General features: G+C 37.5%; 1 long non-coding RNA gene and 2 pseudogenes across 1 annotated transcript; 2 read left to right on the top strand and 1 right to left on the bottom strand.

Moving 5' to 3' along the window:
• Positions 1–455: 455 nt before the first annotated feature.
• LOC125350767 lies at positions 456–2513 on the top strand (annotated as a pseudogene).
• Positions 2514–12886: 10373 nt separating this feature from the next.
• LOC125350768 lies at positions 12887–18909 on the bottom strand. Its single transcript, XR_007210813.1, has 3 exons — positions 18897–18909; positions 18568–18571; positions 12887–13050 (listed from the first exon to the last, which is right to left on the bottom strand). It is a non-coding gene; the product is annotated as an uncharacterized LOC125350768 (long non-coding RNA).
• A 6484-nt stretch (positions 18910–25393) lies between these two features.
• Positions 25394–26343, top strand: LOC125350046 (annotated as a pseudogene).
• The last annotated feature ends 1475 nt before the right edge of the window (positions 26344–27818 follow it).

Here is a 27818-nt window from a genome sequence, read left to right as displayed (position 1 = left end):
AATGGATTTTTCTTACATCTGTTGAGTTAATCAAGTGGTTCTTGTCCTTGCTTCTGTTGATGTGTTGAATTATATTAATTGACTTGTGTATATTGAACCAGCTTTGCAACCTTGGAATGAACTCCATTTGATCATAGTGTATGGTTTCTTTTTGGTTAAGTACAATAACTTTTTTCTTTCTTTTTTCTTTGGTTTATTCCCTTTTGTCTCTGTTTTTTTATATCTGTAAGCTTTGTCTTGTATATACATTTATCTTTTTGGAGGAGGGGATGGGGAAGCACACAGAAACAGTAGGACAAAAGGTGAACCAATTCAGCAATGACACTCAGTAGACACAGTTAATTTCAGTAGAAATTAACTATACAACTTGGAGAAGAGGGAAGTCAGAAGGGGAAAAACTGGGAGAAAATAAGTAAGAAAGTGACACTGTTCAAAAAGAAATGTACAGAGAGGCAATGGCGGCGATGGTGGCGGCGGTGAAAGGCTCCTCGGCCCGGCGATCTTGTCTCTATGCCGGGGCTTCTCGAGCTACCGGCCCTTTGAGCCCCAAGCCTTGGGCCTCAGCCCAACCTGGCAGCTGACGGGCTTCTCCGGCATGAAGGGCTGAGGCTGCAAGGTCCCCCAGGAGACGCTGCTCAAGATCCTGGAGGGACTGACGCAGCCGGCCCTGTGGCCCCCGCTGGGCCCCGGCTTGCTGGGAAGCCTCCATGAAGTGGCCCAAGAAGCCGGCCTGCAAGCCGGGGCAGCCTTTCCTACCCTGAGCATTGGGATGGACTCGTGTGTCATCCCTCTGAGGCACGGGGGCCTGTCTCTGATACAGACCACTGACTTCTTTTACCCCTTAGTGGAAGATCCTTATATGATGGGGTGAATAGCTTGTGCCAATGTGCTGAGCGACCTCTACGCCATGGGCATTACAGAATGTGACAACATGCTAATGTTACTCAGTGTCAGCCAGAATATGAGTGAGAAAGAACGAGAAAAGGTGACACCGCTCATGGTCAAAGGCTTTCGGGATGCTGCTGAGGAGGGAAGAACCGCAGTGACAGGCGGACAGACAGTGGTCAACTCCTGGATCATCATCGGTGGAGTTGCCACTGTGGTATGTCAGCCCAATGAATTCATCATGCCTGACAGTGCTGTGGTAGGGGATGTGCTGGTGTTAACCAAACCCTTAGGCACCCAGGTTGCTGTCAATGCCCACCAATGGTTGAACAACCCACATAGATGGAGCAAGATAAAGATGGTAGTCTCCAAAGAAGTAGAGCTGGCCTATCAGGAAGCCATGTTCAATATGGCTACCCTGAACAGAACTGCAGCCGGGTTAATGCACACATTTAATGCCCATGCAGCCACCGATATCACAGGCTTTGGCATTTTAGGACACTCTCAGAATCTGGCAAAACAGCAAAGAAATGAGGTGTCTTTTGTCATTCATAACCTGCCAATCATTGCCAAGATGGCTGCCGTCAGCAAGGCCAGTGGGCATTTTGGGCTCCTCCAAGGAACCTCATCTGAAACCTCTGGAGGATTGCTCATTTGTCTGCCTAGAGAACAGGCAGCCCGCTTTTGTTCTGAAATCAAATCTTCAAAATATGGAGCAGGTCACCAAGCATGGATTGTCGGCATTGTGGAAAAAGGGAACAGGACGGCTGGGATCATTGACAAGCCTCGAGTTATTGAGTTTCTCCCTCGTGGTGCCACTGCTGCTGCTGCTGCTGCTCCTGATAATTCCAACGCCTAACTCGTGAGATGGAATAGCAGAATTTGTTAGGAACTTCAAGCCTTTGTACACGATGATGGACAAGTCTCAAGAGTTGACTTTAAGAACTTTCCAAAGAAGACTGCCTGCATAGTGGTTCCAGCTGCCCTGTCTAGGTGATTCAAACCAGGTCACCAAAAGCTGCCTGTGTGTACATTCCAAGGCCAGAAGTAACATTTTGAACTTTGTGGGAGGGACATGTGTTCCTCTCTTGGGTAGGAGAGGAACAGAAAAAAAAAAAAAAAAGTTGTTTCCTCATTTGAAAGCAAGATGAAGATGAAGCTGTTCCAGTTTGGTGGATTTGTCTTTGCACTGGGTTGATTGATTTCTGCACAGGGGGTGAGATTATTAAAATTCCCTACACAAAAACTAAATTGCAACATGAAAATTAGAAGCCAATGAGTTTGAATCAATACTATTGATAAGTCTAAATTGCTAAGAGAAATCTTATGATGCAATGTCAAATTCTTTTATTAGATTTTTCTGAGAAACTGTCTCTTTTCCTTCTCCTGGACAAGAGTTGAGCAGCTTGTCCAATGACTGGGAAAGGAGGACCAGCAACCATCTGACTTGGTCTCTATTAATGATGTCTTTCCCGCTAAACCCCGGTAAGGACTGGGAGAGGCAGAGCAAGCCCTAGAGCCCAGGTCTTGGTGGTCATTAAGATGTTAAATATTGTGCTGAAAAATTCCTGGTGATTTAATTAATAATTTCTTTTGGCTTAATAAATAAAAGGGACTTTGTTGGAATAAAAAAAGAAAAAGAAATGTACTCGTTACCTGTCTTATGTAACTGTGACCCCTCTGTTCATCACTTTTACAATAAAATTTTAAAAAAATTTAAGTCATTGTATTTAATTTGCCGAGGGCATGATTCATTCTCAATACTGATACACCACTGTCTTTGAATGTATGTTATTTTTAATTTAAGTGTATTTAAATAAGCTCTTTCTGTCTACTGAGCTTATGAACTAATATTAATGTTATATCTTAGAATAGAATGTAGACATTGTCATTTTATATCCCTCACAGACCTAAACTTCCAGGCCACATGTAATACTTCTGTTTTCCAAAGAAACTATGTCAGATGTCACCCATTTCTTTGCCTCCATTAAGAATAGTATTTTATTTATTGGGGTTTTATTTTTTGCACAGAATTTGGAAGAAAAGGTTGTCATTGCTTGTCTCCAAAAGTTTCAACACTCCACATTTAATTTACCCATTAAAAATATTTATATACAATCTAAATTCTTTATAAGACATAGCTCCTTTTCTTGTGGTAAATTTGCTCTGTTATCAATCATTTGAATATTTCTGTGGGAGAATACAGAATATAGAAATCATCCCAGAAAGTGCAGTTCATGAACTTTATGAACAATAAAACATATCATGTACATTACTGTACAACTTTTTTTTTATGTTCCTACCACTTGGCATAGCATGATTGGTACTTTAACTCTGAGATAGAGTAACTCCATCTTGCAGCAAGCTGCCATTCAATTTTTTTACCTTCCAGACTGCAGCACATCCTAGCTTCCCATAATGAGACAGGATCTGATGAAATCAGTAAAACCGCTGTTGAAAAAGCTAGAACATGTGCTGTGGGGATGTAACTAAGGAGATATGGGGTAGATTACTAGAGAGGGGAAGGGTAGCAGAAAGCAGTCACAATATTCAATGCAAACATGTGAAAATGGAACTGGGTAACTTGAGGGGATGGGTAAATTGGGAGAGATGGGGGAGAACAATGGAAGGAGAGACACTAATAAATATTCATTGTACTAAAAAGCTGACATGTTAAATCACAACTGCTTTGTACAATTACTTAAAGATAATTTACAAAAATAAAATAAAAGCTTCCATTGAGAGCAAGGATAGAAAATGAAGAAACACATCACTTCCTGGGCTTTATGTCTTCCATTGGAGTTTATAGTTATCTTTGGGTGATGATCTGGTACAAATTTTTGTTAGAGACTTAGAATCACATAAAAGGGAAGTTTGACAGTCAGAAATTGGAAGCTTCTGAAGGACTCAGATGATACTGACTGAGAGGAGATGTGAACCAGACCAGGTAAATACAGTCATTCATAGATGTCCAGTTGTCTATAAGTAAATTAAAACTCATTTTGGGAGGAAGGATTGGGGAAGAGGGGAGATGGAAGAAAAATGAGGATGGAGGTAAGAAGTTTGAAAAGAAATGTACTCACTACCTTATGTATGTAACTGTAACCCCTCTGTATATCACCTTGAAAATAAAATTAAATTTTAAAAAAGAATATAAAAAAACTCATTTTGGTGCTGGGAATATGGCTTACCAGTAGAGTGCTTTTCTTGCGTGAATGAAACCCTGGGTTTGATTCCCCAGCACCACATAAACAGAAAAAAAAAGGAAGTGGCACAGTCTCTCAAGTGGTAGAGTGCTAACCTTGAGCAAAAAAGAAGCCAGGGGCAGTACTCAGGCTCTCAGTTCAAGCCCCAGGCCTGGCCAAAAGAAAAAAAAAATGGCACCAACAATATTCCCCAAAGGCACATTAAAGAGATGAATATTCTTCAATGATATCAAATCTTTAATCAGTTAATTAGGGAAATTCAGTGTGCATTCATTATTTCTTTTATTTCTTTTCCTCATTGTGGTAATCCCTGTGGCAGAACCAAAGTAAACGATCCAAAGTATTTATTGAATAAACTATGTTATGAATAAATAAATTACTTATGTTTCCCTAAACCCTCTTCACAATCAAAAAGAGTTATGACTTTACTCATTTTATTCCATGCTACATTCAGGCTGTTACAATGCTTAGCATACAATAGAGGCTCATTGAATAATAAATTAACTTTTTAGATTCTTAATTTACAGTACTGTGGAGATTAGGCTAGACTTTGCTATACATTGCTTTTATGTTGTTCAGAACAATAGCTGTCAGATTGTGCCTTGCCCTGAGTGGCTCCATTTTATAAAACATCAGTTTTCTCCATTCTGAGTGTAAATCCTGAGACACAACAGATCTGTGTCCTTTTTGTGCAAGTAAAACTCATCACCTCTGTCCAGTTTAAACCACAAGGCACAAGCTAATCATTTACTTAATGTAAATAAAATATTAATAACTATAATATAACCCAATTAGATCAGGTGTATGTAGCATCATGAAAATATGAAAACCATATCAAATAAAATATTCACACACCAGATAATAATGAATAATTCATTCTCCTCACCTGCATTATATAAAAGGTGCACTGAGGTGGACCATTATATCCAGTGGATCTGAAAAATCTGGGGCATCAGTGAATCATATCTGTAATCCTAGTTACTCAGGAAGATTAAAGTTAAAAACTAGCCCAGACCAAAAAGGACTGACATTCCATAGCCAATTAACTAGCAAAAACCCAGGCTGGAGTTTTGGCTCAAGTATAAGAGTTCCAGTCATAACTAAGCAGGCAAATTGAGCAAGTAAGAGGATCTGAATTCAATCCATGGTACTGAAAAGAAAGAATGGGAAGGAGGATATAAAGAAGAAAGAAAGAAGTGAAAGAGAAAGGAAGAAAGAAAGGGAGGAAGGGAGTGAAGGATAGAGAGGGAGAGGGAAGAAGAAACGGAGGGAGGGAGAGAAGGGAAGAAGGAAGGAAAGAAGGAAGAGAATATGGCATGGAATAGGCATGCAGTAAACTCCCAACTGTGTTCCTTCAAACCTTGATAATGCTTTTATCCTTGTTTAACCACTCCAAATGGCATTATTTGAAATATAATGTGTGATTGAGACAATGTTAGTAATTAAATTTGGAATAAAATAAATTTGTCACAGCTCATGAATACAAAGTGAAATCAGCAGTACTTGAAGAATTAAAGCCAACAAAATTGATGTAGATTGTGAATTTATTGTTATGAAATAAATTCTGACATTGTAGAAAGACAAGTATGTCTGTTTCTACCATAGTTTGCTCATGACAGGTATTTTACAGAATTAAATATAAAATGTGAATTTTATAAAATATACAAAAAGCAATTATGTATTTGTCTTGAAATTTCTCTAGTATTCTAAATTATATTAAGAAAGAGATGGGCTGGGGATATAGCCTAGTGGCAAGAGTGCCTGCCTCGTATACACGAGGCCCTAGGTTCGATTCCCCAGCACCACATATACGGAAAACGGCCAGAAGCGGCGCTGTGGCTCAAGTGGCGGAGTGCTAGCCTTGAGCGGGAAGAAGCCAGGGACAGTGCTCAGGCCCTGAGTCCAAGGCCCAGGACTGGCCAAAAAAAAAGAAAGAGATAACTAAAAAGTCACATAGCACCTCCAAGAAATCTTGTGCCTATTTCTTTGGAGGAGTGATAAAGACATGAACTGAATACATGTGAGAGTCAAAGATTAGACAGATATATAGACAAACTGATAAATGATAGATTGATGATAGACAAGCAGACAGATAGATAAGAGGATACATAAATAAAGCTCTAACCATACACACACACACACACACACACACACACACACACACACACATATATATATATATATATATATCTTTTTTAACTTTAAGCCCTGAGATTTTATGTTATGCATCTCTAGCAGTTTGAACATTTGATCTATTGCTTTGGCCTCCATGCTTTTTCTGATTGTGAAGCAATAATTCACTGCCTTGCACATTCCAGGCAAGTGCCTGGAATTAGCCTATTTCACAAGTCCTAACATCTGTTCTATGTACTGTATCTGCCACACATTTTTGTACCTGCACTAATATCCCACAAGTATCAATCTATTTTCTATGAATGTGTATTTTCTATTAATGTGAATATGCTGCTTTCCAGTCTGTTAGAAATGACACATCATCTGGATCAAATAGTAGTATGCTTATCTTGATTAATTGTGAATGTGACCACACCATTCTTAACTTCCACTAGCAGTATATGACAATTCTCATATCACAAAATTCCCATGAGTATTTGACATTATTCAGACTCAGCTTTATTAATCTAATAGCAGTGGTTATTATGTTACAGTTTTAAAATCCAGTTTCTCTTACTAATAAGTTGGAGTCTTTCTTCATCTGTGTATCATCTTTTCATTGAATTATCTGCTCCCAATTTACTCATTCTCTTGATGAAATTACTGATTTTTTTCTTGTTTCATACAGGATTTCTTAAATATTTTACATTCTAGTTAACTCTCTCTCTTTTTTTTCTCTCTCTCATTAAAGCAAATAACTCATGCCTTCCTGTACAGTAAAGAGCATCATAGAACTCCTTGTGGGCATCCTACCTTGTCTGACAGAAGAGGATATGTGGCAAGACAGATAAGGAAATTTAGCAAGCCAAATTTGTAAGCTCCAAAATCCCTAGCAGGAAAAACTCCTTACCTTGTAGAAATAAAGTAACATTGCCAAGAGCCCCTATTTGGTGTGAGGGGGGGGGGGAGCAGGGCGGGAAAACTGCCCATGATGGAGATGGTGAGTCAGTCTTAATTTTGTTTCAGAGGTACCTCATAGATGAGTGAGGTTTCCTGAATTAAGGTACAAAGAGATATGCAAAAGGAAGTGTCAAAAAAGCTAACTGGAAGAAATGTAAGAGGCTAGAGATCCAGGAAATAAAACGTCATAGGTTCCAGCTTCATCAGTTAGTCTATAAGAGGATTTAGGAAGCACTCATGTTTTTCTTTATTTTTATTTAACTGTATTGTCAAGGTGATGCACAAAGGGGTTACAGGTACATATGTAAGGTAGTGCGGACATTTCTTGTCAAACCTGTTACTCCCTCTCTCATTTTTCTTCCACCTTCCCTCCCCTGGAAACATTCTTATTTTTTTAAAAGCTTGTTTCTTTGTATAGAAAGTGGAATAAAAGTGAACCAGATTGTGTAATAATCATTTATTACATTAAAGTTAAAAGGTACAGAAGAGCCATTGTTCTTCCACCTGTTGTATATTCCTAGAGTGCTATCAAAATAGAGGTGAGAAAGTGATCATTTATAAAAGCTAAGTGCAAAAATACTAATTTCAAAGCAAATAACCTCAATATTTGAAAGAATAGTAAATGAATAAGACAATGAGTATATAGGATCCAGAGGAAATCAATTCTATAATTAGATCATATTTACAGTGACAAAAAGGTAATAAATGAATGAAAAAGAGAAGGTAAGTTATATGCTTTATGAAAATAAAACAATAACCCTATGGAGCTGCTTGAAGAAAGGGGAAAAGGAGGAGAGAGAGAGAGACAGAGAGAGACAGAGAGAGAGACAGAGAGAGAAGGAGAGGGAGAGGCTGAGGTTGACCAGAGTGCCTTGTAAGTACATATTATGTATATGTACATCACAATGAACAGACTCCTCCTTGTACACCTAATAAAAGTAAAAACTTGAAAATGAAGCACTGCATATTCAGGATAAATGATTTCTATTACTACTATTCACGTTTCTAACTTTGTAGATAATTGAGTTCTTCTTGATAATTATCTGTATTTATACTTAGTTGTATTTTTATTCAAATATTTTATTCACAAATACTTTAAATAGCATTCTATGTACAACACATGAATAAGCTTTGGGAAACTAATGGTAAGTGATAATCAAGTTCCCAATCCATATTAAGTCTACTATCTATACTCTAAGAAGATTGTTCAGGCTCTTGTGTATAGCTAGTCACTAGTTTGTTAATTTTTTAATCATGAAAAACAGTGTGTCTTCTCAATATTTAAGTACACCCAAATTACACCAAATGCTACCATTGCCTAGCAATTAAATATAAAATCACAATATGTCACTGTCTGTCAAATACACGTGACAATATGATGCAGAATATCAGAATATCAATTGGCAACAATTTTATGAATATTTTATTTTAGTAGTGATAGACAACATTTTCTTCCTTGGGCAGATTTGTTGAAAGTCTGTTTCATGGATGCACTTTGCAATGGAAATCTTTCATATAAACATGTGCAATTTTTGCCAACTTGTAATATGATTATTGCTTTGAATTGAAATCAGTATTCTCTCAGGCCATAAGAAAAGAATATAATGTTGTAAATTCCTCCTCTTCAAATTGCATATATATTGTAATTTAGGGAAATAAGAATGATCAGGTGCCTTGCATTATGCATAAAGAAAATCCTCACTCCTGAGTCTGGGGTGTGATAAGCTGATAAGATACTCTATGACAGCCCTGCTTGTTACTTTGATTTGTGAATAGAGAAAAATGACCCTCAATTTGGTCACTGAGGTTACCTAAGTTTCAATTCTTATGAATGATATCTGCAGACTGATATGAACATTTAAAATGAAATAGTTCCAGGGTTACTACATCTGTCATGTATTATTGAAATTATACTTCAGTATACTTTATTTTCAAATGCTGACAGGATATAAAATGTTTCATGTAGCTTTATTAAAATCAATTCAAATAGATTGTTTCTGTAACAAAAGCTAAAATATATTTAAACCAAATAAAACTGGTTTTACAAATTCAAAACTTAAAAACATTACACAAGGACTCTGCAAACTACCAAGAGCTTTGTGATTGATATTTTAATTTATATTTCAAGTTGGCCAAGCTAAAATGCAATTTTAACTTTTAAAAGAGTTAAAACTAGCAAGAATAATTTATTAATCAAATGGTCACAAGTTTTTATTAGCATATATTAATTGTACAAAGGGTTTGATTGTGATTTTCCATACATATAATTTTCTAGGCATATAATGTGCTGGTACTGAGGCTTGAAGTCAGGGCCTGGAAGCCATCCCTTAACCTTTATTTCTCACTGGCTACTTGAGCCACAGCTCCGTTTCTGGCTTTTTGGTAATGAATTTAAGACAAGATTTTCATGGACTTGGCTGCTTGGGGTGAATTCAAACTGCATTCTCAGACCTGAGTCACAGAGTACCTAGGATTATAGGCATGAGCCATCACTGTACAGCTTGATTATTCTATTTTTGCACATGCTTGTAAAGTATGTTGAATACATTTCTCCTCCCCATCACCATCTCCTTTCTATATTTTCCTACTGTCTCCCTTCGTTACCAGTTTTACATTCATACCATTGGTTTGTTTGTTTTTATTTGCTTTTTGGTGCTTGTTTGGTCTATATTACACATGTGAGAGTAAACATGAAGCAATTGTCTAATGTTAACTTTTATTTTCTTTTAGACTTTCCAATAAAAATGTGGAATAAAGGAGATTTTAAAGAAACGTGGACATGCTAAAGTATGTACACAGATTTCCAGCTAAAATATAAACTACTAGAAAATCTGACTTGCCCTTCATTATTTTCTTCCTTTGTTTAACTACCTTTCTATGCCACTCATCTAACAGAAATCTTGATGAATTCTTCCTTCTTCCTTCTCACTGACTGATCTGTACAGTTAGACGCTGCTCAGTTAAGAAGCTGTGGAGTGCTGCAGAGGGACTGAACTTGTTCAAAGTACAATGTGGTATCTTTGGAAACATCCAAATGAACACCCCCTTCAGGCTGGTAGTATATGGTTTTTTATTTTAACTTCTTGGAGAATTTTTAAATTATATTGTATTATCTGAAAGTATTTGCAAAAATGAGTTACCATTCAACAAATCAGTTTACAAATTCAATACATCTTGATGCATGTTAACCTTCTCATCATCTCCCCTATCCCGCCCAACTTATTACAGTGAATTTTTGTGTTGTGTTTTGTAGTGGTAGTAAATCTGTAGATAAATTTGGAAAAAATTACAATCCATGTACTGACTCTTCAAAGTTAATATATTTTGTCTCTTGTTAATGTGATCCTTTTTAAAAATTTATCTCAGAAAACTACACAGAGAAATACATTTTGAAATTCTAGTTGACTTTAAATACAATAACCAGAGGCATACAATTTTACAGCAACTGAATTATAATCCCACGAAGCAAGAAATTTATAAGTAGTAGAATCTAAAGGCAATACTTTACTCATGATTTATAAAATAGTCCTATGATCATGAAAAGAATGACTAAGATTATTTTTTTCCTTTATTGTCAAAGTGAATTACAGAGGGGTTACAGTTTCATGTGTAAGGCAGTGAGTACATTTCTTGTTCAACTTGTTACCTCCTTCCTCATTTTTCCCCCACCTCTCCCCTCCCCTTCCCCCTCCCCCCGTCATGAATTGTACAGTTGGTTTACACCAAATGGTTTTGTAAGTATTGCTTTTGTAATAGTTTGTCTTTTTATCCTTTGTCTCTCGATTTTGGTATTTCCTTTCCCTTCCCTAGTTCTAATACATATATATATGTTACCTAGGGTACTAAGATGAGATACAGTGATAGTGGGGTACAACCACAGGAAGGGAATATGAGAGAAATAAAAAGGGTATGTTTCACATGGCATATTGAAAATAATTACAACAATGATATACTACTTGTTTCCATAACGTGGAGTTCATTTCACTTAGCATAGTCTTATGTGTTCATAAGGGCGTAGTTATTGGGCTATTGTGATCGTCTGCTATGACTAGCCTAAACATGTACTAATTATTCCCTATGAGGGAAACCATAGAATCCTTGTTTCTTTGGGTCTGGCTCACTTCACTTAGTATAATTTTTTTCCAAGTCCTTCCATATTCTTACAAATGAAGCCATTTCAAGGAATGATTGAGATTATTATACAAATTGTTCAAATATGTGATTCCCAGGGTTTTGGAGTCTGTGGTGAAGATTAGCAACTTTTGTCAATATTGGGATTAGACTGTAGTTCTTGTACTTGGGAAACAGTCTCTCTAGCCACTGAACTGCACCAGCAGCCCTGATATTTTGTTTATTTTTGACATAGCATTTCACTTACTGCTCAAACACATGTCTATGTGATATCTGCCTATATTAGGCTCCTTCAGTAAGTATGATATTTTTACAAATATATTTACATTTTGATCAGCTATTTTCTCTTAATACCTAGTGTATTGGCTATTAAACTTAGATAAAGCATTACAAAAATTAGATTTCTGAGAAACATAATACAAACACATGAATAATTAATATAGGCAGATAGTTTTGTGGCAAAAAAAAATCTGCTTCTCAAAATGGAAGAGAAATATAGGTCCAAGAAGGAACAAGACATGATAAAACATTGTTCTAACTTCATGATCCAGGCTCTAGTTTAGCTACAAGCTCGGATCCCCTAATCTTGCCCTGCACTCGTGTCTCACACCTGTTATTCTAGCTACTTATGAAAATAAGAGTTTGGGGACACACAATTTGAGACTAGCGGGGGGGGGGGGCATGAGAATCTTTGTTAAGGAAGAGCTGGATGTGGTCATTTGTAGCTGATATAATATGAGTTTTTAAAGAGTTATTTAACTAGGCCCTGGAAACCTTAGTACAATTTTCAAGTTAATTTAACTTTCATAGTCTGTGACTATTGTTTACCTCCTTCAGAAGTCCTTAGTCCTTGTACAACTATTTCCATATCAGTTTTTCCCTCTTGGGGACAGTCTGGGTACAAAGACTATCTTGAATGAGCAACTATTCTGTTTAGACAATGATCCAAAAGAATGGGCTACTGTCCATTTCCCTATTTAGCATCCAATCAGAACCAAATGTGCTAGAAATTCAGAGAGAATTTAGTATAAGTAACAATTTAAATAAATAAATACAATTTTTAAAAATATAGTGGAGGACTAAAGAGACACAACGATGGTGCACAGTCCCAGCTCCCGAGTCTGGGCCGTGACCCTGGCCGGCCAGTATACTTTTTACTTCCCCAATAAATCCATCTTTTCACTTGAGACTGTCTCTGAGTATCAGACTCTAGGAGGGATGGCGGATCCCCCCCACCTCGGGCCCCATTACATTGTAATCCCCTCCCTTGGGGGGACCCCATTACATTTGGTGCATTGGCCAGGAAGAGTCCTTATCCCTCTTTTTGGGGGGAAGATACCCAGGTGAAGAAAAGAAACCTCCAGAGGTGTAGGAAGACATGGAACACGCAGCCTCTGCCGTTATCGAGTTCCAAACAGCCTCCCCAGGTCCCCTAGGATCTAGAGGACCGAGGGGCAGAGAGCTCAGCTTCAAATAACCATTTTCTTCCAACTGAAGTTGGAAACAACCAAGCAGAAAGTGTGGCATTCTATTGGAGACACTGGGAGACAGTGCTGCCTGCTGCCACCACATCCCCTACCCATCCTATTTGGGTTAAGATGGAGGACGACCTCACAATCATCTGGATGAATCTACATCTTCACCCTCAGCATCCCTACCATGGTAAAAGCACATGAGACTCCATCACATGCAGCTGATTCCTGCTGGAAGGCTGCTTTGGATCTACTGAAACTAAGATTTTGGGGGGACATTCTTCCTATGGTAACCTTCCCACTCCTCTGAGTTGACTGGAGTTGACTAGATCTATTAAGAAAATTGGAAAGCATGCATGGCAGGCTAGAGAGTCACTCCCAGGCCATGCCTGGGGTGTGAGGTGTGTCCAAGTGTATTAGAGATGGATTAGGGTATGACCTCAGAGAAAGGAGGGAGGTAACTGCCTCCAGGTGTGCCAGTTACCTAGGTAACTGGATGGAGATTTAAACAGGTGAAAACACCTGCAGCCCTCTTGGGGTTGGACCGCACAGATAACCTGTTTCTTTCTGGTGCAAGCTTAAGAGCAGCAGTCCCATCGGACTGGCTCTGTCTCATCCTTGCTCTCCCCAGCAGCCTGTGGGTGGAGTCACCTTACAGTCTAGGCAAGAATAAGCTCCAAAAGATAAATCAATGATTTGATTTTATGTACAAGAAAAAAAGGAGGGAATGTAATATGGAGGTCAGATCTGGCCAGCACCATCATTGGCTGTTGAGGGATGTCAAATTGACTCCATCTCAGATTAAAGAGAGCAGAATCTGACTCCATCTTCACTAAGATCTCCCCCACCCTATCCAGGGAAGTTCCCCTCTACTGTGATAAGATTGTGTAAACTGCTTGACCACCTGAGTAGTGGAGCATTCAAGGTTAAACCTGTACCCTCCCATGAGTAGGCATATCTGCCTGCATCATGTGAGCCCTGCCAAATCCGTGCACCAAGTCTAACTAAAATGATAGGTTGGTTCTAAAAGTTCCTATGAGATAGACTGTAACTCCACTGGCCACCTGCGTGTGACCTGGCATGCTCTGTAAGTGTTGTAACCTCATTGGCCACCTGCATGTGGCAAGCTTGACCATGTGGTGTTTGCCGTTATAACCCAACCCCAAGCGAGGCCCGGAGTGTGCAGTCCCAGCTCCTGAGTCTGGGCTGTGGCCCTGGCCGGCCAGCCTATTTTTTATGGTCACAGTTCCAGCTCCTGAGTCTGGGCCGTGACCCTGGCCGGTCAGTATACTTTTGAACTTCCCCAATGAATCTATCTTTTTACTTGAAAAAAAAAGAGACACAAAATGGTATCATGAGGACATATATTATCTCTAATATAGAAAGCAAAGATAAGATGAATACCAACTCTACAAGCTTGTTAAATACTTGTGAGATTCAGCTAGCTGGGAAGGCCCATTGTCTGTCAGGAGGTTTTGTTGTGGGGGTTTATCTGCTTTTTGTTGTTGGTATTTATTTTGTGCCAGTACTGAGGCTTGAACTCAGGGCATGGACATGCCCCTTAGTTTTATCACTCAAGGATGGTATGCCACCTCTTAAGCTATACCTAACTTCCCACTTTTTGGTAGTAATCAGAGATGAATCTTATGAACTATCCTGTCCAGCATTGCTTAGTACCTTAATTCTCAGATATCAGCCTTCTGAGTAACTAGAATTAGAGGACTGAGACATCAGTGCCTGGCTTTGGCACCTACAGTGCACATTGAGGTTTGTTCTGTAAGTATTGAAATAAAAGCTGGCCATTAGTATAAAATTATATTGCTAAGGGAAAAGGACTCCAACAGTAATAGAAAGCAGACAAAAAGGAACTTCATCTTCTCATCTTCCTCTTCTTACTACTTGGATCCCTTTTTCAGTCCCCATTGGTAGGACTTCACATGATCATAGGGAACAAGAAGACACCATGTGAGTGTGAAAAAAATAGTGCACTGTGAGTGGACTTATCAATGCAAGGTGCCAAGCATATTTCCTAAATAGGGTACCAAGAGTGCACTTGTCAATACAAGGTGCCAAGCATATTTCCTATAAACTCTCAGAAATATTTTAATGCAGTTGGAATTTGGAGAGGGAATCCAGAGATTTCTGTATGACAGAAGAGGCATCCTTCCGTATTTATATTGCCAAATTCAAATACTTGGATACCTAACCAAAAGAGACATTGATAGATAGACAGATATATACATATATATATGAGATTTTATATATATCAATGTATCTATTCCAATACATACATCAATGTATGTGTATATATGTATATATACATATATATGTATATATACATATATATGTATATATACATATATATATATATGTCAAGGAAAGATGGGAGAGGATGAGTTTTGAGGAGCACTAAGGGTTCCCATTTGGTCTACATTTTAGCCTCTAACCCATATGCCTTAATTGTACTTCACCAAGAAATAGGAGCCATCAGGACAAAATTTCCTCAATTCTGCAATGGTTCATTCCTCCCTTCTTTTACCCAAGTATAGAATAAATGTTCTCTTACCAGAGAGCAATTTGATCACAGATGCTTGAGGTTTTACACCAGAAGCAAACACATGGATAGAAAAGATATTAAGATTTGTGAAATTGTGAGTATAAAATAGATAATAAAATTGATCTTATTAAGATCTACATGCATAAAATGAATATGTATAAAAATTAAATTCAGGGCTGGGGATATGGCCTAGTGGCAAGAGTGCTTGTCTCATATACATGAGGCCCTGGGTTCAATTCCCCAGCACCACATATATAGAAAATGGCCAGAAGTGGCGCTGTGGCTCAAGTGGCAGAGTGCTATCCTTGAGCAAAAAGAAGCCAGGGACAGTGCTCAGGCCCTGAGTCCAAGCCCCAGGACTGGCCAAGAAAAAAAAAAGAATTATATTCAGGGATGGCAATATGAGTGCTTGCCTGGCATACATGAAGCCCTGGCTTCAATTCCCCAGTTCCACATATATATAAGAAATGCCAGAAGTGGAACTGTGGCTTAAGAGCTAGAGTGCTAGCCTTGAGAAAAAGAAGCCAGGGACAATGCTCAGGCCCCAGTCCCAGGACTGGAGAAAGAGAGAGAGAGAGAGAGAGAGAGAGAGAGAGAGAGAGAGAGAGAGAGAGAGAAAGAGAGAGAGAGAGAGAGATTCATTAGGACTCACTCACTACATGACTTTGCACTATTGGGAAATGAGAGAGATTAACATATTTTTTCTCAGTCAGTTCATGGGACTACACTATTCCTTGATCAATACAGTGCACAAACCATCTCTTTCATTAAAATATTAGCAGGATGCTGGCATTGTTATTGTCAGGCCCTGGCAAGTTTTCTCCATTTACAATATCATTAGAAGACTCTGGAAAGTGTTCCTGGATGAAAGAAAAAAACACACTCGGGCCCATAGCAGTGTCCAAACTGAAAGTAAGAAAGATTCCACAATTTGTTTTCTAAGTTTGACATGTTTCTCCTGAATTACATTTAAGTTATCAGTAAACATAGTAGCTGCTTTTTCTTGTGATGGTTCTGTGGTTAAAAAGTACTTTCAATAATTGTTTATTTTTGAACAGATATAGTGCATTGTTTATTCATACTATCTTCAGGTTAAAAGAAGATCAGTTTCTAAGTGAAATGTGTGTAGACCAAATCCACATTAAAAGACAGAGATGCTTTCTGATATGACTTTAGGATATGTCCACTCATATTTTTTCACATTAATTTTAATCCCATCAGCAATCAATAAATGCATTAAAAGTTGCCCTTAAAAATACTAACTAGAACGAAGGTGGAAGAGGCAGGATTCAAAATGCGGAAAGACCTTTAATGTGTCCTTCAGTCATCTCTGATGAGTACACGCATAAAAGTTACATACCACCCCAAACAGTCATTCCATTTAATAAATACTCATTGAACAAATTATGTCACATTCTCAAGAAGGAACAGTAAGCAAAAGCCAAAAGACCCTTTTTCTTTCTCTCATGAAGCTTTTAAATAACTCACAACAATAACCCACAGCCAGCACATACTCTGTGACTTTCTGAGTGTTCTATATACTTAACAGTCACAAAAAAATACATAATGTATTATTTTTATACTGTTATCCAAAGGAAACCCTAAAGCCCATAAGTATTAAGAAACTTTCATAAATTACACAACTAAACTTTGCATGCAGAAACAACAGAAAAAGAACTGGCTTAAAAGCCCATGGCAGAATTTGTACCAGTATTCTCACAAACTGAGTTAACCAGAGAATCCTTTACCTTACTTCCTGCTGCTAAAATAAAATGAGGGAGAAAGAAGAAGAGGGAGGAGGGGGAGAGGAAAGAAAGAGAAGGAGAAAGAGGGAGAGAGAGGGGGAGGGGGAGTCAGAGGGGAGGAGGAGATTCTTAGATATGGAATGGAACGACATTTTTAATGAGAAAAGGAAATTTCAAAACTATTTTTTGTGCTATGAGAGTATGATTCTGTCTAAAAGCTTAAGTTAAAAAAAGAGAATAGCATCGTGGACAAATAAATAAGTAATACATTCAATCTTGAGAATAAAATTGGAAATTCATTCAAAACAACAGCCAGAGTCAAATCACCTTATTGAATTATGCAGAGACACTAGTAATGACTTTTTCTTTTTTTATATATGGATATAGCAGAAGGCAGGATGGGTCTCATAAATTAAACTTTTCAGAGATAGAGTATAGTTTCCTCTTAGTGTTGATTCATTTTCCTATAAACAGACAACTTCCTATGTCTAGTCATCATTTCATTTGAAAGAGTCTCACATTTATTTCCTCTTTCAATGAGCTTTGGTTTATTTCTGTAATTCCTCCTTTATAACAGATTAAAGAGAAACAAATATCCACCACACAGTATAATTTCAGGCCAGTTTTCTTTTTTGATAAAACATACTAATCAAAGATTTAATTTGGATGTTGATATCTTAACCTTTTATTGCTAATATTTATATACACTTGATTGTTGGCACTAATGTGACCAACTACTAATGTACACCATAGATTTTTAATACTTAATAAAAATCAACACAGAAGTTATATTAATTTGCACAAATGTTAGTAATAACCAGGTGAATGTAACCACCATAAGGTACACCTGTGTATGTCATTCACAAGCAGTGATTTGAACTGAAAGCAGACACTAGTATAAATTCATCATTCTGCTTTTGTTATCCAACTTAGAGCATGATATAGAAAAAAACTTTTCTACTTCAGTTATTTGATGATAAATAAGTATTGGAAATCATTTCTAATAGATATTAGAGAATCCAACCTTTCAGATAACACAGAAAAATTATAAAATAGCAGTTAGAAAAATATCTGCTTATTTTATTTACTGGTAATCATTCAAATAGATATGAATAGTTTCTACATTCAGTAAAGGAAAAGGAAAGAAACTTAAAATTAAGTATATATGTGAGCTTCTAGTTTACATGAAAACAGTAAATTACCTATAAAATTTATTTTATTACTAGTAACTAGTGTTGAAATTATTTGGGGAGTATTCAAGAAAGAATCTATTTACATTACGAGTTTGTATTCTGCTTGAAAATAAACTAGTAAAATGTAAATGTTACAGATAAAAAAATTAAGAAATGAAAACTGATACCAAGTTTTTAAGACTTGCCTTATTGACATAAAATTATCTCAAGTTGTAACTAGAAATTATGAAACACTGAATGAATTTTATTAAACTAATGGGCTGCACATGGATTGATTAGTCTACAGTAATCAGCGCAAGTCTACACTGGTCTGAGGGATTATCAATCAATTTACAATTCAATTGCCTTTGCAAACCCTGTAGTAGTCACTATTAGCATATAAAATGCCTTTGTGTGAATTGGAATCCAAGTGCCATCTCTGGGGAAAATGAATCACAGAAGGGCAACCCTTTCCTTAGACAGAAAAAATAACAAGACAAGACTCATGGGGGTTTCTTCAGGGGCTCTAGCTCGGGAGACTAGATTTAAAACAAAACAATACCTAAAAAGCAAACAAACCCATGACACTGATTATTTTTATGGAGAAGACAGAGCAGAAGATAAGACATTTCAAAAGGAGGTGATCATAAATATACTAAACTCAAGGGAGCAATAATAAAACAGCTGAATACTGGAAAATATACATTCTATTAAGATGAGAAAAGTTCATAGTTCTCTAGATAAAAAATTGACTGTAGTATGGTACACAAAGGCAAGTATTCCAATGGTATAACTCCTTTGAACAACTGGTTTAGAATTTAACAACATGAATATAAAGAAGCTGAACATGTTTTGTCAGTGGAGGCAGAGGACAGGAATATGGCAGACAAATGGAGAGAGGAAGACTGAGTAAATATAGTCATAATATACCAATGTACACATGTGAAATTAAACCAGATAACTTAAGGGAATGGGTGGGTTTTAGAAGAGATGGGAGAGAAGGCATAGGAGAGATGGGAAGGCAGGGATAACATTGGTCAAGATGTATTAAAACCGGGTGCCATACTTGCAAAACTGTTTGGTGTACGTGAACTGAACACCTCATGGGGGGGAAGGGAAAGTGGGAAGGGGGGGAAGGGACAAGGTAACAAACAGTACAAGAAATGTATCCAATGCCTAACGTATGAAACTGTAACCTCTCTGTACATCAGTTTGATAATAAAAATTTGAAGAAAAAAAAATAACCGGGTGCCAGTGGCTGGTGCCTGTAATCCTAGCTTCTCAGGAGGCTGAGATGTGAGGATTGAAGTTCAAAGCCAGCCTAGGCAAGAAAGTCCATGAGACTCATCTCCTATTAACCAGCAGAAATCCAGAAGTGGCTCTGTTCCTTAATTGGTAGAGCTCTAGCCTTGAGCTGAGGAGCTCAGGGACAGCGGCCAGGCCCAGAGTTCAAGCCCCACAACTAACCAAAAAAAAAAAAAAAATGCTTTGTATTCATAAACTGATATGTTGAGTTGAAACCCCTTTTTACAACTACTTAAAGATAATTTTCAAAAAGAAAAAGAATATGGTGGTAGAGTAACTGACTATAGAAATAAATAGAAATTGACCATAACACAGTTCAAATGTTTCTGTAAGTAACATCTTAATGCCAAATTCTTTTATAATTACCATATATATTAAGCCCTTTTGGTTCCTGTCTAATATTTCTAAGTGTTCAATTGTTCTTTGAATCCCAAATCTAAGAAACTAGCTATGTTAGCATTACTTTTTCTTCTAACATTACAAGTTGTAACTAGTTACAACTTGCATTACAGAAAAATCATCTGTAGTATATAATATAAATGCAAGTCTAACAAAAATTTGAAAGAAAGCAGACTGCACTCATCCTATCAATTGCTTGAGAACTGATGCTTTTCTGATAATTCATTATAATATCTCATGAACACTGCATCTCATAAATAAAATTGCCCTGAAACTAACTATGAATCTTAAGCCCATAATAGACAATCTGTATGTATGTAAATATATATGGTAAATGCAAGAGCATATAGTGAGATATATATGTATGTATATATATATGTATTATATATTCTCAATTCAATCTAATTTCTGGAAGCCACAAAGGTTGAAAGCTATATTTATATGCTTTTTTTAAAGCTTGTAACTATATCAAGTTCCCTTCATGGAAATAAAAGGTACCACCAAATCTCTCAGGAAACACATGATGAGATGGAGAGTAAAGACATACTGATCTAGTGGAGTGAAGGTACATATCTGCCACAGCAGCTGGGCTTTTGACTGCTGTCTACTTGAGTTTGTGGTAATTAACAATTACTTTCCAGAATCTGTTGTTGCCACTGTTGTTTTGTTGGTCATGGGTCTTGAATTTAGGGCCTGGGTGCTAACCCTGAGGTTTTGTGCTCAAGGCTAGTGCTCTACCACAGCTCCACCAACTTGAACCACAGCTCCACTTCTGGTTTTTAGGTGGTGACTTGGAAATATGTCTCATACTGGGTGTGTGGCTCAGCAGTAGACAGCATTGGTCTGGAAATGTGTCCCATGGACTTCCATGCTCCAGCCAGGCTCAAATCATGATTCTCAGATATCAGGCTCCTGAGTAGCTAGGATTACCTGTGTGAGCTATTCACGTCTGGCTTCCAGTGTCTGTTTTTGCAAGGAACCATCATACTTGCTTTGTTTGAATATTTACAAGATGTATTTCCACCTATTTTATTCTCCAAGATACAATAATGTTTTTGACAATCAAGATGGGAAGAGGGAGAATTTCAGAGGCTTCCACTTAGCTACAATAATAGCTATTAGCTTACAACCTAAGGGCCAAATGTAAGGGTTGCACTCCCTGCTGCAAATTCAATCCATCTCAGTGTGCTTAGGATATTACAACTGGATAAGGGAGTGGCCTGTTAAATTCAAACAAGATTAAGTAAAGACTTTATATTACTATATTCATCACTTGGACCCCAAAAGCCCTCTGTTTCTGAAGTGCTTTGTTTGCTAATATTATATCAATATTAATTTATATCCAATGGATAAGTATCTTCAAAATGTTACATATTTCCTTTCTCCAGTGAGTAATGATCTGAGTAAGACCTTTGGTTCCTTTTGTAGCAAAAATGTGACTGAGGAGCATTGTGGTAGCATTGCACAGTTTTTTAAGAAAGACCTTTGCAGTTGTCCATCTATTCTTCTTTAATTTAACCCACAGGGTGAGTTTGTTGGGTAGTCAGGGGTAAGGAGAAGGCCCTAGTCCCCTTAAAATGGAAGAATTTATATAAAGAACACATTAATATTCTCCACGGAAGACTGGCTGGCAAAAGACACCGTAGGAAACTTCTCATTCTTCTAGAATTCCATGTGTATAAATGAATGCAATGTAACTACTTTATTTTGTAATTCATTGCTAGAAAAGTTAGAACAATGAACCAAAATGAAAGTCAAATCAAGAGTTTATTCACATATTGCCAATAGCAAAGAAATAAAGAGGCACTAAGATTTCAGTATGAAATTTTTGCCCCAAAATTAGCACCAGATACCAAGTGAATGTAAATGTGACAACAGCCTGTTCTATCTAATAATTCATGGGCCAGATGTACAGAGATGGGGAGGGCCTGGAGTAGACAGGTACTTATACAAAATGAAGTAAATGTCTCAGCCAAAGCTCTCTTTAGTCAATGTACCTTGCCCCAATTAAAAAAAAAAATCTTGGTGGAACACCTTGGTTTAAAGATGTATCTGAGTGTAAGCATGGCTGGTTCGGGATGTCTAAGATCTTGACAGCAACTCCGACCTGAATTTTTTTTTTTTTTTTGCCAGTCCTGGAGCTTGAACTCAGGGTCTGAGCACTGTCCTTCAGCTTCTTTTGCTCAAGGCTAGTACTCTACCACTTGAGCCACAACACCACTTCTGGATTTTCCTGCTTATGTGCAGCTGAGGAATTGAATCCAGGGCTTCAAGCAAGCTAGGCAAGCACTCTACCACTAAGCCACATTCCCAACCCCCACCTGAAAAATTTTGTGACAGCTGGGACAGCTGGGACAGGTAGAAAGATTTCTCTTTGTATTTCACTTTGAGTTAGGCCTTAAAAAAAATCATACACAGGACTATGTTTCCACAATTCAGCTCCTTGTCTTATTCCCAATTAAGAAAAGCAGAATTATCTGCAAGGCAAGGGGTGTTTCAGAGGTTTCTAAGTCACCAAAATATGTTAAAGCATCTTTACAGAAATCTTACTCCAAATTCCTTATTGTGGCCTAAGTAATTTGCCATAGTGAAACATTTAGCTGTCATTTAAATCATCCATTCAATTTAGCCACATAATTGGCCTCTGCCTTCTTACTGAAATCCTGATCGAACTGAAGCAACTCAAAAGACCTTCTGTCTATCAGTGGCATGGTACTCAATTTTGTTCACAGTACTCAATTAGGTTTAATTATCTCCTTCTACACATCAACAACACATTAAACACAAACATTATCAGTCTAGGGAACGTTTCTTCTATTCCTCTCTTATGTGTAACACATTGTTGCTAGAAAGTCCCTTTTCGTCCCCTTTACACCACTGGTAAATGTTGGTGCCATCCTGTGCCAAGGGCTGTGTAGCTCCACCTCCTGAAATGACTCAGTCTCCAAACTTTTCTAGCATCTGCTTGCTTTGGGCTACTTCTAGTATCAGCTGTTGCAAAACAGATCTTCCAGAAACAATTGTTGAGCTGGAGTTTAGGGCGCCAGATATTGATCAGTGATCATTACCTATAAAGGTAGAAAAACCTTAACAGGGGTAGACAGCTGCTGATGGAAGAGCTAGCAAAAAAAAAAAAATCTGTCCACACCTGTCTACCACACTCTCCTATAGAAACATTGAGTGCCCCGAGGCTCTATCACCTGTTACTCACAGGAGTGTAATAGCATCTTCTATAGGACAAACAGACCCAGCTCCACATTTTGGAAACACCTTTATAAACACAGTGTGACTTTCAGCAAGACATCTGATGGTTCTGAAATTCAGTTTCTTCATATACACTATGTCGACTTAACAGCCACTACAAAGGAAAGTAATAGGGTAATAAAAGTATAAAAAAAAACAGTGTTATTTTCTTTTCTTATGTACCTTATTTACTCATTTTCTCAAACATCACTGTTCAATTGTTTTTTGGATGGATTGTGTATTTTTAATTATATAATCACAACCTCACTACTGTGCCAGGGAAGCACTTTATAAATTCTAAGCTTCACAGAAAGGTTGGCCTGTTTCTATTTGTCTTTATACAATAATGATTGGATAGAACTGAAAGAGTGAGTCAAGCAGAGTAAGTTAATTATGTTAAGATATACTGCTGGATTTACAAGAGCTAGAACTCCCTTTTTCCATGTGTTATAGTATTTTGTTCTCTCTGGAGGAGTGAAATTTTAAGAAAATGAATGCATATAATTCAAATATAAGTAATAACAGTTAGAGTACAATAACTCTTAAAGCACTATGTAAACAAAAATTATATTACATAATTCCAAAAGCCATCTAAATATGTTCTTCTATATTCTGTCTCATTCAACATACAGCAGCTAAGCAAGTGTGTAAAAGGAAAACTCAAATTATCTCATACCCCTACTCAAAATTTATTAGCAGCACCCCTCTGGCTCTCAAATAAAGGTCATGCCTCTTAGCCTGGCATTTGGAACTCTCCTACTTCTAAAGGTTTATCATCAGTATTCATGAATACAAATGACAAGGGCTCCAGGCAAACTGTATAACTTCTTAAAATAGTAATCAAATTAGGAAGTAATGTGTTTACAATAAGTTAACAACACACCACAAAATTCACAATAGTTAATGTAATCATTTTCTCTTACCTTTTACTACCTGCTCAGTGTTAATGACCTTGTGATTGTCCTACCACAAGAATTTATGCCCCAAGAAAGATATGACAGCACATACATAAACATAGCAGAGTTTAGTATCTCTGCACTTTGTCCTTGTAAATTCCAAGATAATAAATAGCTGGGCTAGGGTATAGAGATAGATAAGGACAGCAGAGACATAAATGATATAGAGACATATATATATATACATACATTAGTATGTGCATGCAAACATATACATATTACATATACATATGTAATATATTAGGCTTTGTTCACAGGATCTCAGGTTTGGCACTCAACTATGTGAGCAACACCTCCAGTCCTTCCGCACATGCTAGTTATTTTAGAGATGGAGTCTAGCAAACATGATTTCTTGGGCTGGCTTCAATCAATGATCCTCCAAATATTAGTCTGCAGAGTAGCTAGGAATACAGGCATAGACTACTGTTGCCTAGTTCAAGATAACTTTTTATATAAGATATTTAGAATGTGGGTTTTTCACTTTTCAAAATGTCAGTGATTGCTTTGTTATGGAAAGAAGTTCCAAGTCATTGGTCTTTATTACATGAAATATAGAAGTAAAATAAAATTAACCAGCTGAAATACTCAAACAAAAACAAGTAGAATTAAAATGAGAAATAACAATTATCCTAATTAGAGGCTTCACGAACATCCTTCTTATAATAATTGATAGTTTAATCAAGGTCAAATCCAGTAAAGATACACATGACATAAAAAACATTTTCTCTGGCCAACACTGTTGGCTCATGCCTGTAATCCTAACTACTCAATTGGCTCAGATCTGAATATTGTGGTTTGGAGCCAGCTTAGTCAAGAAAATCTCTAATCAATTACCAAAAATCTGGCAGTGGAGCTGTGGCTCAAGTAGTAGAGCACTAGCCTTCAGCAGAGTAGCCCAGAGACATCACTCAAGCCCTAAACTCAAGCCCCTAGACTGGCACACACAAACACACTCTCTCTTTCTCCTTCTCTGTTCCTCTCTTCCCCCCCCACACACACACCATTATTATCAACAAATAACTTCATTGGCATATTTCAGATATTCCATCTGGCAACAACAAAATGTAGAGCCCTCTCGAGCTCTAATGGAATATCTATCCAGCAGAGATCCCATTCTACATCTCAACAAAAGTTTGAAAGTGGAAGTCATAAAAACTTCGTTCATGCATGACAATGAAATTAAATGAAGTAGTGCGTCACGGGCGGGCTGGCAGTAGGCGGTGTGGAGGTGGACGCTTCCAGAAGTCTGTCCAATGGGGCGTCAAGGATGGTCTTCAGGTGATGAGCTGAGGGCACAGCGGTGAAGTCATCAAGTATTTCCTGGAGATTGATGGAAACAGAAACCAAAACACTTCCCCTGGAGAACGCATCCATCCTTTCAGAGGGCTCTCTACAGGAAGGGCACCGATTATGGATTGGCAACCTGGACCCCAAAACCACAGAATACCACCTCCTCAATAAGTTTGGCAAGGTCAAACAGTTTGACTTCCTCTTCCACAAGTCAGGCGCTTTGGAGGGGCAGCCTCGGGGGAACTGTTCTGTTAACTTTGAAACTAAGCAGGAAGCAGAACAAGCCATCCAATGTCTCAATGGCAAGCTGGCACTGTCTAAGAAGCTGGTGGTACAATGGGCACATGCTCAAGTAAAGTGATATGATCACAACAAAAACTGCCAAGATCCTTCCAATCAGTCTTGAGCCGTCCTCAAGCACTGAGCCAACTCAGTCTAACCTCAGTGTCACTGCAAAGGTCAAAGCCATTGAAGCAAAGCTGAAGATGATGGCAGAAAATCTTGATGCAGCGTACCCAGCAGAACCTGTCTATTCCTACTTTAAGCCACCAGATAAAAAAAGGACTACTCCATATTCCAGAACAGCTTTGAAATCTCGAAAATGATGGTTATGAATTATTGTAGCAGCAAAAGAAAAATTGATCTCCACACCTAAGCTCCTTTGCCTTTGTACTTTGTAGATGTAAGCGGTACTGTCCAACAGAGCACAATCACATGTTAGAATTTGGTAATACAACGTTTTTGGTTGTTCCTGATATGTCTTCCCTAAACAATACGTGGAATTGAGTATCATCCAGAATAAATAGGATGATGTCCAAAACTGTGATTTGAACACTGAGATGCTCTAGTTGGCTGGGTTTGCTTGAATTTTTAACTCCAGAAATACAATGTGCCAGAGAGAAAGCCAAACTTATAATCAGGAGAACAAAATTATTAAGTCCATTAAAAAAAAAAAAAAAACAGGGCATTTTCCTGGGCACATCTTTGCAACATAAAAAGCAAAAAAAAAAAAAAAATAACATGAGAGGCAGATTTTTAAATCATAACTAGAACTACTGGAGAATTTACAAAGGCAGTCTTTCCAACTGGACTGAAAAAATAGAATTATTGGCCATTTGTAGTAATCTGTTTAAGACTTATGCTTGTAAGTTTCAAAATCCCAATTAGGAAAACATGGTGTGTATATCTTAAAATTGTTTATGTCAACAAACTGGATTCCAGTTTAACATTTTTTTACTACAACAAACATTCTATTTAGAAACCCAGCTTTTACTCTCTAGTGATCATTTTTAAGAATCTAAATTATCCTACCTTCTCTAATACCAAATATTACTACCACAGGACTTTTGAAAGTTGCAGTAATTGCATGAGATTGTTTTTATAGCATGAGATTTCTCTGTTTGGAACTGTATCATGGCTGATCTAAATAGAAAAGCCAACATTCTTGGAAAGCCTAAACTTTGCTGTATAAGTCACCATCAAGCATGGTTATGGGAATTAGTCTACTCTTTGTTCCACTGTTTATATGCTTCCCCCTCCCATCCTCAAATCAGATAAACTTACATATAAGATAAAAGGTACACAAGTTTCTGTTTTGTTGAATGTTGTATGACAATTTAAGCATTCCGACTGCATGGTATTTCATGGTTCACCTACACTAGATCACAATGTAAATAAACCTTTCTTTAAAATATGGACCAGTGTGGGAGAATGATTCTCTGACCTGTGGTGGACTCAGCCTAGGCACTGATTTTCCAAAGCCTTGTTAACACACTAAAAGGGAATTTGTTTTGATGCCAGAAAAAAAAACCATTTGGTCATTAGATTATCCTCCCCTGATTAGAGAGTTTCTGGGGAGACTTGTTTACCCAGCTGCTCTGGGAAGGGTTTTTACAGTATGTAGGGAAGTTTATTGTTAAGATAGTTAGCATAAGGGTAAATAGTAGCTAGGGGATAATTGTAGCCTTGCCTGGACCAGTCTGATCCTTTGATATATTGTTAAATGTAGCCATGCTTTGATATGTATATTTTTTTGTTTGAACTGTACTCGTGAAGTTCTAAGCTGCTGTCTTATGACCCACACTGATGTCTTATGAGATCCTATTCCTAAAACAGTATATAAGTCCCGGCCCTTCTAAAAATAAATGTGCATTGGTTCATTCGTCTTTGTATCCCCCGTGTACTGATTTTTATCGTTTCAGTTCCTGGGTTCAAGCCCCCATGAGGGCACTGATACCCACTAGACACTACATTGGAAATGAACTACACAACTTGGAAAGAGGGGCATTGGGAAGGAAAAAAAACTGGGAGAAAATTGAGGGAGGGAGTGACACTGTTCAAAAAGAAATGTATTCAATATATGACTGTACTCAATATATGAATGTT

Source organism: Perognathus longimembris, chromosome 4, assembly GCF_023159225.1.
Source record: "Perognathus longimembris pacificus isolate PPM17 chromosome 4, ASM2315922v1, whole genome shotgun sequence".
NCBI lineage: Eukaryota > Metazoa > Chordata > Mammalia > Rodentia > Heteromyidae > Perognathus > Perognathus longimembris.
Note: the sequence above shows the minus strand (reverse complement) of the source record. Positions and strands in the feature narration are given on the sequence as shown.